Raw genomic sequence first — 11,555 nt, forward strand, 5'->3', positions numbered from 1 at the left:
TGAATTTATAACCAGCTTTCGAACGCGGTGTCGATTTCTCACCATAAGAATCCTGTATTAGAATGTCCGGCACCCGCATACATAAAACATGTACGCAATGAATTTTTTAGACCCTCGAGTCGCGCGATATGAGCGACCAACGAATGTACTGAATCAACCGAAATCGCGGTTTTTAATTTGGCTATGTTCCTCCAACGACTCGAGACATTTGTTGCATTGTTCCTCTCACGCACAGTATTCGTCTTGCGAACTCAATCAGTCGAGCAGACTGATCCCAAAGTTTATGTTCAATTCGCGCGAGTTCTTTCATTTTTCCGCTGTGTCCTTCGGAATATTCTTTCAGTCCACTCAGTAAAACACTTACTTCGTGCATATGAGGCACATATTGCATGGTATTATTTGAAATAGCTGATCTCTGCAATCGGAGCAATACATACCATTTTTCTATCGCATTGTGTCTCTCAGTCAGGTACTTACGAATGGCACACATATGGTCGAACAAGTCTATCACTCTGAATATACACGAAGCGCGTAACATTAAACTACCTTCTGTAGCGTAGTAAAAATATATGCAACATATTTTGGTCTGTCCATTGAGTGCATAGATCTCTGAATTCACTATTACTTTGTCAAACTCTTTCACAAATTGCTCACAAGCGTCATTGATATATTTACTATCGTCGGTAATAATGTGAACTTCGTCGAAATCTATGTCCATTATTGCTTCAAAATTGTTGTCCTCCGGTCTTTTACCTCTGTTCTGATGCAGATTGCTTTATGTGTATACTTTGCGAACAATACAATATCAGCTTCTTCCTAATCCGCGTGACCAACAGACTTTCGGGAGAGGGAAAATCTACCTGTGCCTTTTCTATGCCGGAAGCCGACAAACACTCTGGTCTTCTGTACCGGAAGTCGATAAACACCCTGGACTTCTGTGCTGAATGCTGACAAAACACCATCCTCACTCTCTTATATATACGTTTCGGATGTCTTCTATTTGATACATGTTTTTAACATGTCTTTTAGTGCTTATCAAAAGGAGAAAAAGTTTATGGACAGAGTCCATACGAAACAGATAGGAAACTGTATACGTTATCTTATCATACGTATTCAAGTATATGTTTCCAAAAGCGACTCTCAAATAGGGGAAAGGAAAATCCACACCCTGGTACTTCACTCATATACACGTCTCATGTTTCTTCTTTTATTTGAAACATGTTCTGACATGTTTTTAGCGCTTATCGAAAGGAAACATAATCAATGGACAGTGTCTATATGAATCCGATAGAAAACTGTGAACGTTATCTTGCCATAAGTACTCAAGTATACATTTCTACAAGCAGCTCGCAGATAGGGATAAGGAAAATCTACATCTTGGTCTTTCACTCTCATATAAGTCTCATGTATCTCCTTCCATTCGAAATACGTTCTGACATATCTTTTAGCGCTTAGCAAAGGGAAAAACGTTTTCTTCTATTTGTTTTGACATGTCTTTTAGAGCTTATTGAAAGAAAAAGGTTTGTGGATAAATTGTGTTGAGAACATCGCAATTGGTGGTAAATTGTCCGTATTTAAGTAGCTCATACGCGTTATTACATCAGTCGCTCTACAAAACGTTCTACAGACAAGGTGTGATTCAAAATGTATACTATCTGCGTTGGTGGGAAACACAATAATTATTACGTTCCCATCAAAGAAACAAAGCATTTTCATGCATGAAAGATAAACGTGACACGTAAGTCATAATTTTTTCTACATTTTCATGATTTTTACATACATTTTCTGAAAAAATATTTGTATTAGATTAATTTTTTCATAGTCTTATAATTCAATTTTCAGACCGTATCAAACAACTCGTATGTTGGGGAGAAGATACGCTTTAACATCCACATCATATAAATATGTAGAAATCAGAATCAGCACAGAACCTGTTTCATTTATAGAAATTGCCTTTGGCGATATTACGGCAATTAACTGATTTTGCATATTTCAATGTGGAGAACGCTGATTCAAAAACGTGCAGACATCGAACGACATATAGAGTGAACGGAATCTCATTCTTCACCGATACGGATTCGAGAACTAGCGGTGGAATTTTGTAAGATACACGATGATAAAATTATAAAGCTTACTTTGTTAATTAAGTTTATGTATTTAAATTCGGAAACTATGAATATGTTATTTAATCTCGAGAAATGCATCAATAATATGTATTCATGGCTAAGTGAAAATACGCATCTTGTTGATATGAAATTTTAAAAAATTTGTAAACGTTTTACAACAGGATAATATCACCGATATATGTTACGAGTCGTAACTTCTACGAGTTACGAGTCGTAAGTTCTACGAGTTACGACTCGTAACATATATCGGTGTTTTATGTCTAAAAATTTCGAATTGTTTTACGCTGCTAAATCGACACGCGAGAGCGACGATTTCGACAGCGAGTCTCTTGTCGACTGCGAACTATTGGCATGTGATTTGAAAGATATTCTACATGTATCACGTATCACAAAAGCATGTATAGCTAGAACAGCAGGTAAACGAAAAATATGAGGCTCGAGCCCCTTTCGTCCCGTTTTTCTTCCAGATCATTTTTCCTTTCCTTACATACGTTCGAAGAGACGTTATACGCAGAATTATATAAACGTAAGACGTTTCGTAAACTGTATTATAAACGTACGGAAAATGTTAAATAACATTCAGAAATATGGTTACCATTCTTTAACATTTCTCAATCGTTTTTTAACGTTCTTTAACATTTCTCAAACGTTCCTTTGCCGTTCTTTACCGATTGTCAACCATTTCTTTTCCGTACTTTACCGTTTGTCATTCGTTTATTTGTGGTTTTTTATGTTTGTAAACGGCTTTACTGTACGGGGCCTTGTTTATTTGCGCGAGAGCGAATGGGGTGGATCGCCGCGAATTGAGCGGGCGAATGCAGATGTGTGGGGGTGATCGCTGTGGGCGAACGCGAAAAGGGTCGCAGGCGAGAGGCGGACCGGCGGGGGCCGATTGAACGTGGGTCGCCGGTGGAACACGTTTACCGCCTGATGGAGGAATATCGATTGCTGGAAAAATATCGACCGCTGGAGAGGGTTACGAGACTTTCAGAAAGAAGATGTAGGTTCTCATCATCTCCCACGTGCCCCACCTCCTCGTAGTGTGAGTCGGAAACGCTGGAGGAAGTTGCAATGAATCCTCTTGGCGGCTGACAGGGCTCTGGCTTGGACTTACGCTACTTTTCCCCCGAGTGGTGGGGAGGAAGGCATAGCGGGTCTTTCCTTGGACATTCTGCCGGCGACTAAGTGCCGAGGCGCAGAAGGCACACCAGCGGCTCGAGCGGTATGAAATCTGCTAAGGCAGCAAGTTTGGTTTGCTGCAGCCGTGGGGTTGCTGGTAGATTCTCCCACCTCCCTCCCCTTCCCTTTCATCCCTCCCTTAAATATCACAACACTATCGCGAACAGAAAATCTATTCTTACGCGGTATTCTCCAGCCTTTACACCTTCCATCACTCCTGTGAATCTCACGGCGTAACCGCGAACGGACAAAATGTTCTCACGCGGTTAAAAACCAAATCTCCCACTTCTTTCCACCCTCATATAACATTCACAGCATTACCGCGAACAGGAAACCTGTTCTCATGCGGTACCCATAAAATTATCTCTCCCACCCCTCCTGGGAGGTCTACTGTATTACCACGAAAGCATAAGTAGTTCTTACGCGGTACAACGTTAAAGATCGCCTCTTCTTCCCCATCGAGAAAATCACCGCGCTACCGCGGACAGGTGAACTGTCCTTATGCGGTAAAATCCTAATACTCCTCTTCCTGTCGCGTTATATAGACCCCCTGCGCTTCTGTGGCTCTGCCACAGCAGCGACGGAACTGGAGGTATTAATATATTCTTCTTTTTCATGTTCCCTAATTCGTTGCAGTAGCGGAACGGGTGACGACGAAACAGTGAGGCGTCGAAAGAGAGTCAGCGGCTCGAGCGGTGTGAAACCTGCAGCGACAGTCGCTGAGCTCTCTGGAGCTGAGGTGGAGCCACCCGACCGCATCGCACACCCCCACTCCTCTCCACATTTCCTCTTCGCAAACCACTCCCACATCCCACCCGAGCACTACCGCGAACACGTAATTGGTTCAAATGCGGTAAAAGCACCACTCACCCCGGAACTCCAATCATCCAAACCCCAGGACAGCTCGCTTCCGCCTTCCTCCTGCACACTACGGTGCGTGGTAGGCGTGCGGGAATTGCCCTTAAATTAAAACTACCGGGCCCTGCGTCTCTGGGACTTTGTCCGCTGCGACGATGGAACCGGAGTTCTCCCTATTATTTTCAGCTCGGGTCGGCCTGCCTTTGCAGTTCTAATTCCAAGGTGGAATTATCGTGCCGAGAGTATGAATGGCTGTGAGGACGGAAAAAATGCGCAGTCGCTAACGATACAACCCCAGGGTACCTACTGACCCCCCTGGTTCTCTAGGCTTGGCAACATAAGGCGGCTTTGCGTTGCTCGACCTCCATTCCGACCCCCAAATTCTTCTTTATGGATAAATTAAAAATTCTAAGTGATGTGTTGAGGAGTGTCTGTCTAGTTGAACACTTCCGACCAGACAGGCCCGCAACTTTGAAAGCGGGAGAATCCTCTGATGCTCTGTCACGTGCACGCTCGGTCGCGTGCTTGGTTGAACTTCCAGGAGGGCCCCTCGACCAATCGTGCCCGTGCACATCCGCAGCTCTGAGCAATTCGGTGCACGGTCCCAGATTCTTCTCAGCCTTCGTGCTGTTAGTGTTAACTTAGATAGACTGCTTACACCGACAATCCTCGACCGGGTGAAACAAATCAGGATAGGCTCTGGCAATAGCTCCGCGAAAAACGTAGATGACACGATCGCGACTTCGTCCCAAACCCCAGTAGAGGTAGTCGATTCTTCCGTGTCTCTGGTGCCGGCCAGGAACACTTCACTGCCTGCGACGCTTAGATCCACGGGAATTAGGATGCTGCAGCTGAACATGAGGTGTTCGGCTGTGTTGACAGGGGAGGTTCGTCAACTCATTGTCCAAAAGCGACTGGACATCCGGAAACAGGGCAATGGATACGCCTTTGTCGGACTAGGGACTGGAATGAGGGTGGCTGCTGTGTGCGCGCAACGTCCTTGGGCCGCAGTAGTCGCTTGCAGCCTCGAATTCCAGGTAATGTTTGTCTCGCAGCTCAGCACTATGCACTGCGCATGTGCGGAAGTGCGAGCACCCGGCTTCTCCTTCTACGTCGCATCGTACTATTTTCAGTACAGCGACGAAATAGAAGAGCACCTCAGGCACCTCGAAATGGTGCTTCATTCACTGAAGGGGTAGAGGGTGTTAGTGGGAATGGATGCCAATGCGCGATCCCCTCTCTGGGGTGACCGTAAATTGGACAATAGGGGAGCGATGCTCCAGGACTTTATTTGTGCCCGCGGATAAAAAGTCCTTAATGTTTTCGGACAGCCGCCCACCTACTGAACGGCATGGGGATCGTCGCACATTGATGTGACCCTGTCGTCCCCATCCATGAGCCAGTTCGTCGCTGAGTGGAAGGTATGTTGCCACTGAACAACCAGTGACCACAACTGCCTGGACATCATGCTGAGGGTGCCAAAAGTCAGAGGCGGGGAGCAGCGAACTACGAAAGTTCGGTTCGACACCAATAGGGCCGACTGGGAGAAATTCGCTGAGAGCCTCATCGATCTGTCCGGATCGAGACTTGAGGTCCTCTGTTTGACGTCTGTGGAGGAAGTGGTGAAGTTCGCGGATGCTATTGCGGGCTCCCTTACGGACTCCTATGAGAAAACAATGCCGAAAAAAAGGCAATTTAAAAAGTCTAACACGTCGTGCACGAAAAATTTGACTATCAAAAAGAAAATCGTCTATAGGGACACATGGGCATACCAGCAGGAAAGTGTTGAGTCGACCCGCTCCGTCAAACTGCGTGTCTACCGCTCTTCTTTGCGGGAGTACACCAGGGAGGTGAGGAAGACGAAATTCGAGAGCTGGCGGAGATTTGTCACGGAGCAAGGCAACTCGGAGCCCTGGGGATTTGTTTATAAGCATCAGGCCGATAAGCTCCGGTTTGACAAAGTGCTGAGCACTCTCCGTGTCGGAAACTCCTTGACCGTCATCCTAGAGGAGACCGCTGCTTCTCTGCTCGACGTGCACGTGCCGGATGACTAGGAGAACGAAGATACGCTGCAGCAGCGCGAAGTCAGAGACAGCGCACACCATGTGCCTGACACTGGCGATGACCTTCTCTTCACGGATGCAATAATCACAACAGTTGTCAGATCTCTGAGAAACAAGGCGCCAGTGCTGGATTTTATCGAGGTTTCGATACTGAAGGCCGCCTACAGGGCAATTCCTAGTCAGTTCATTAGGCTTTTCAGTGGGTGCCTTCAGTGGAGCGTCTTTCCCTCGATCTGAAAAGACAGCTCGCTCAGAGTCTTCCTGAAGGGCGAGGTCAAGGACGTGGAGGACCCCAAACCCTATAGGCAGATTTATCTCCTCTCCGTAATATGGAAACTCTTCGAGAAGTTTCTTCTGAAGCGACTCAACCAGACGTCACTCTCGCCGGGGAAGATCTCCGATCGGCAGTTCAATTTCATATCCGGAAGGTCGGCGGAGGACGCTGTCGTGGTGCTGCGACGGATGGTCTCTGCTTCTGAGCAGAAGTACATTATTGCGCTGCTCTTTGATATCTCGGGCGCGTTTGACAACGTTTGGTGGCCCCTCGTATTGTCAGGATTTAAGGATAGGAACTGCCCTCTTAACATTTTCTCTCTCTCCTTTGGAGATATAACAGTCTCGAAGAATGTCACCGGAGGTTTCGGCGCCCGCAGGGTTCGGCGTTAGGTCCAACTTGTTGGAATGTCATATTTGACGGACTTCTTAGGGTGTTGGAAGCTAGAGTAGGAGATAAATTTTTAGCGCACGCAGATGATCCTCTCGTATTAGTCAGCGGTGATTCTCGCAAAGAAATAGAAGTAAGACCACAGAAAGTAGTCGACGAAATAGGGAAATGGTGTAGCTTTGCTAAACTAGAGCTTTTGTCACGCAAGATTGAAGCAATTGTCCTCAAGAGCGACCTATGTCAAAAGGGTCCCAATAGGCAGACGGGAAGGAGCGCGTCCCGATAAGAAGTGAAAAGCGGTTAGGGCCAAAAAGGCTGACCTCGCGGGTAGGCCACCGAACATCCGATTAGGCAATAATAAGAATCAATTTAAGAAATCAGTCAGGTACTTTGGCATCCACATAGATAGAGGAATGGGTGTATCCACCCATTGCAAATATCTCAGCGACAAGATCAGGTCCCTTTTTAGCAAACTAGGCAAGCAGGCGGAATGTCAGTGGGGCCTGCGTTTCGGGGCGCTCTTGGCCATATATTGGGGCGTGTTCGCACCGACGGTGTCATACGCTGCCGCCGAATGGACCGACCTATGTGCCAGGGAGGACTTGAGAGTCCTCAGGTACCTGCAGCGCCGAGTGCTCATTTCGATGACCGCCGCGTATCGCATGACATCGACTGAGTCGCTCTGTGTGGCTGTGGGTGCGGTTCCTGTCGACATCCTTTTCGCTGAATACCGGGCGCGATTCGACGTTAGAAAAGAGAGGGATGCCAAGCTAGGAGGTAGGATTGTTCCCTACACAGGGAACAAAAAGAAGGCGTTAGGCCTCGTGAGGGTCGCGGCAACGGAGATGTGGCAGAACAGATGGTCTTCTTCTGTCAAGGGTCACATCACACGTGTTTTCTTCGGCGATGTCGGGGCTAGGATTGGTGCATCCTGGTTCAAACTCGACCACTATGTCACGCAAATAATCACCGGACATGACGATTTCCAGAAGCGCCTCGCGGATCTGCGACTCGCAGACGGTGGGATGAGTGCTTGCGGGGACGGCGAGGACACTGCCGCGTATCACCTCCTTCATTGCCAGCTCTTCGAACCGCAGAGAGAGGCTCTGCTGGAATTCGTTTCAATCGGGGTCTGGGAATGGTCGGCGACAGCATCCTTCTTGGTGTCGTCTCCAGAGGCTTTCTCGGTCTTTGCCGACTTCTGCAAAGAGACCCTTTGGTTAAAAGGAGGCTCTTAGATTTCTGGAACAACTAGGCCGAAGGATGTCGGAGATCTCGGTTATTGGGGTGTGGCCTCGTAAGCTTCGCGAGATCACCAAACGCCCCGGTTGTTTAGGCGTTCTTAGCTGGGTTCCTAGGTAGGATTTAGCTTTCATACTAGGCAGGGTCCCACCCGTTATCCAATGGCTGACGAGCAAGATCTTATATCCTTGCATCCAGTCATATCTCATTTCATTTAGAACATCTCATCCTATTACCTGTCCAAAACATGAATAGAGTCAATAGGATCAGAACGTGTGTCCCAGGATCGGGACACAAATGGGCAGGCCTCCCCGTGGTCCCCGTGGGCGTGGCACGTGCGCAGGCCGCGTGAGGGCTAGCGGTTTACCGCACACCCCACGCGCGGTTGGAGGGTTAGGAGGCGCGTACAGGTGACGGCCGAACTGCCCATCCTGCGAAGTACGCCTGCATGCGCTGCTGGATTTTTCTCTCGCCCGCTTTCTTATTAGTCGTTGCCAAAGCTGGAAAGATAGAATAGATGTTTTGTAGCATATAGCCTAAGGGCTGAGGTCGCATGTCGTGGCACGTTACGCGTGTCAGGACTAATACTAATGGAGGGGGTACGACGATAATACATACGGTAATACGATGGTAATACAATAATTCAGACATATTGTCGGTAATACAGTACATAATATTAGTCCTTTCGCGCGTGACGTCAGCCCCCGCGCCGGTAAATTCCCCGTCCCCCTTCCTGATGTCAATCCCCGTGCGCTGCAGTACCCCCTCTTTATCGCACTCCCCTTGGAGCTCCAGAGTTAGAACCCGCCTAGCATATTTACTCGATAAATGGAAAAAAAGCAATAATTTTCCGTGATATGCTTTTTATTTTTGGATAGAAAAACGAAGCAATTTGAAGAAATAAAAACGATGTTGGATACCATCTATGGGAAGCCTTCACCATCTATGACAACCGTTAGATATTAGTTCAACGAATTCGAACGTGGTTGTTCATCTGTTTTTAATGAGGCGCACCCAGGCTGCTTGGCAGGCGTGGTTACTGAGAAAAACATTGAAAAAGCCCACGATATGATTCTCGCTAATCGCCTAATGAAAGTGCGCGAAATAGCAGAGGCCGTAGGCGTGACGTACCGAAAGGCATTCAATATTTTGCATGAAAATTTTGGAATGAAAAGCTGTAAGCGTGATGGGTGCTGCTATTACTCACGGTAGACAACAAGCAGGTTGGGGCTATCAATTTCGAAGCAGTGTGTGTAGCTGTTTAAGCGCAATCCGGAGGAGCTTTTGCATGGAGTCGTAACTGTTGATGAAACATAGTTCCATCACTACATACCGGAGATCAAGGAACAGTCAAAATAGTGGACTTCACTGAGCAAACGTTCTCCGAAGTAGGTAGACGGTCCCATTGGCCGGAAAGGTAATTGCCACGGTCTTGGGGTGTGTGATCTTCATCGACTATTTGAAAAAGGGAAAAATTATCACGGGGTAGTACTATGCTGATTTATTGGGTCTTTCCAATGTTGAATTGAAGGAAAACATCCCCATTTGGCGAAAATATGTGTTATTCCACCTTGGCAATTCATCGGCTTACTTCTCCGCAGTCGCTACAGACAAATTAGTCGATTGCGCTACAAATTATTGCCGCATCTACCGTACTTATCGGATTTGGTCCTCTGCGACTTCTTTCTGTTTTCAAATTTAAAAAAATGTCTCGGTGAAAAGTGATTCAAGTCAAATGAGGAAGTCAAAACAGAGACCTATTTGGCAAAATTCGATAAATCATATTTTTCAGTGTAGTTAAAAAAGTGGCAGGGGCGTTGGGAAAAGTATATCTTCCTAAAAGAGATGTACGTTGAAAAATTAAAAAAAATTTGTGGAAAAGACTTGCGTCTTCATTACTAACATAAATACATTTTGATTTGTCCTCGTAGTATGTTATTTGAAAATATTCTTTTTTATTCTCGTCAGTGTAAACAATGAAACTCTACGAGTTTCAAAAATAATAATAAATTGTGATACTAACGAAATAAGTAATATTTTGCAATAAAAGCATAGATTTAATTTCGCCGGCATGCAATGAAATTTGTCCTGGATAATTAATTGATCAACGAGGAGTTTCTTTTTCAGTATAGCCATTATAATTTTTACACATTTTAAAAAAAAGTACAATTCGTCGTCGTCTTTTATATATTTTTTATAATCCTATTAATAAATATACCTCGAATAGACTAGCCGCTAATGTCACCATGACAGGCCATATTTTATAAAATATGCCCGAGTTTTGCAAGCAGTTCAGACACGTGTGTACTACGATACTATGTTGAAACCGTCAGTGAAGAGAACGCAGCATCGTGAAATAGGACATTGATGTTTTCAGGACCTTTGTAAAAAACAAAATATTTATTGTTTAATTTTATTTTATGTACACGAGATATAGTCGCTAAGTAGGGGAGTAAGTAGGAGAAAGTCGCTAAGTGTCTCATCCATCATATGCACAGTGCATTCAAAAAGTTCTGGGACTAACGTTATGAAAAATTGAATTTTGTAGATAAACAAAATTTAATTTTTATATTTTTCAACATATACTAATCTCTCTCTATATACCAGGTGTAGAAGTATGAAACCGGAATTTCCCTATAGATGGTGCTAGCCATCAGTTTAGGGACCGTAAGACCGCTTCTGCAGCGCCATCATCTCCCTCTAATAGCTGACGAAAATTTTCAACGCACAACAACCCAAGTTCTATACACCGGTATATTTTTCTATAACCTTAAACATATCGAGATGTGTGCCTACGAACTACGATTTGCGGACAGCATTGGTTTTTTGTTATTATTTGAAGAAAACTGCTGCAGAATCGCATCGAATGCTCGTCGAAGCTTACGGTAAACATGCTCTTGGTAAAACACAGTGTTTCGAGTGGTTGAAAAAATTCAAAAGTGGTGATTTTGACGTGAGAAACGAAGAGCGTAGGAAACTACCGAAAAAGTTCGCAGACAACGAATTGCAAGCCTTATTGGATGAAGATGATACTCAAACTTAATAAGAACTCGCGGATGAATTGAATGTGAGGCAGAAAGCTGTTTCAATTCGTTTGAAAGCCATGATTCAGAAAGTAGGAAAATGGGTTCCGCATGAACTGAATGAAAGACAGCAAGAAAATCGAAAAACCACTTGTGAAATGCTGCTCGACAGATACAAAAGAAAGTCCATCGTATCATGACAGGTGATGAAAAATGGATATATTTTGAGAATCCTAAGCGTCAGAAATCATGGGTGAATCCAGGCGAACCATCGACATCCACTGCAATCGCTTTGGAAAGAAGACAATGCTCTGTGTTTGGTGGGATCAGAAGGGTGTAATCTATTATGAGCTGCTAAAACCTGGTGAAACCGTTAACACTGATCGCTACCAACAGCAAA

General features: G+C 45.3%; 1 long non-coding RNA gene across 1 annotated transcript; it reads right to left on the reverse strand.

Moving 5' to 3' along the window:
- Positions 1-8,563: 8,563 nt before the first annotated feature.
- On the reverse strand, positions 8,564-10,504 carry LOC106752092. Its single transcript, XR_001375118.1, has 3 exons — positions 10,351-10,504; positions 9,466-9,587; positions 8,564-8,632 (listed from the first exon to the last, which is right to left on the reverse strand). It is a non-coding gene; the product is annotated as an uncharacterized LOC106752092 (long non-coding RNA).
- Positions 10,505-11,555: the final 1,051 nt, after the last annotated feature.

The sequence above is a fragment of the Dinoponera quadriceps genome, unplaced genomic scaffold, assembly GCF_001313825.1.
Source record: "Dinoponera quadriceps isolate SergipeBrazil2010 unplaced genomic scaffold, ASM131382v1 scaffold474, whole genome shotgun sequence".
NCBI classification, from domain to species: Eukaryota; Metazoa; Arthropoda; class Insecta; order Hymenoptera; family Formicidae; genus Dinoponera; species Dinoponera quadriceps.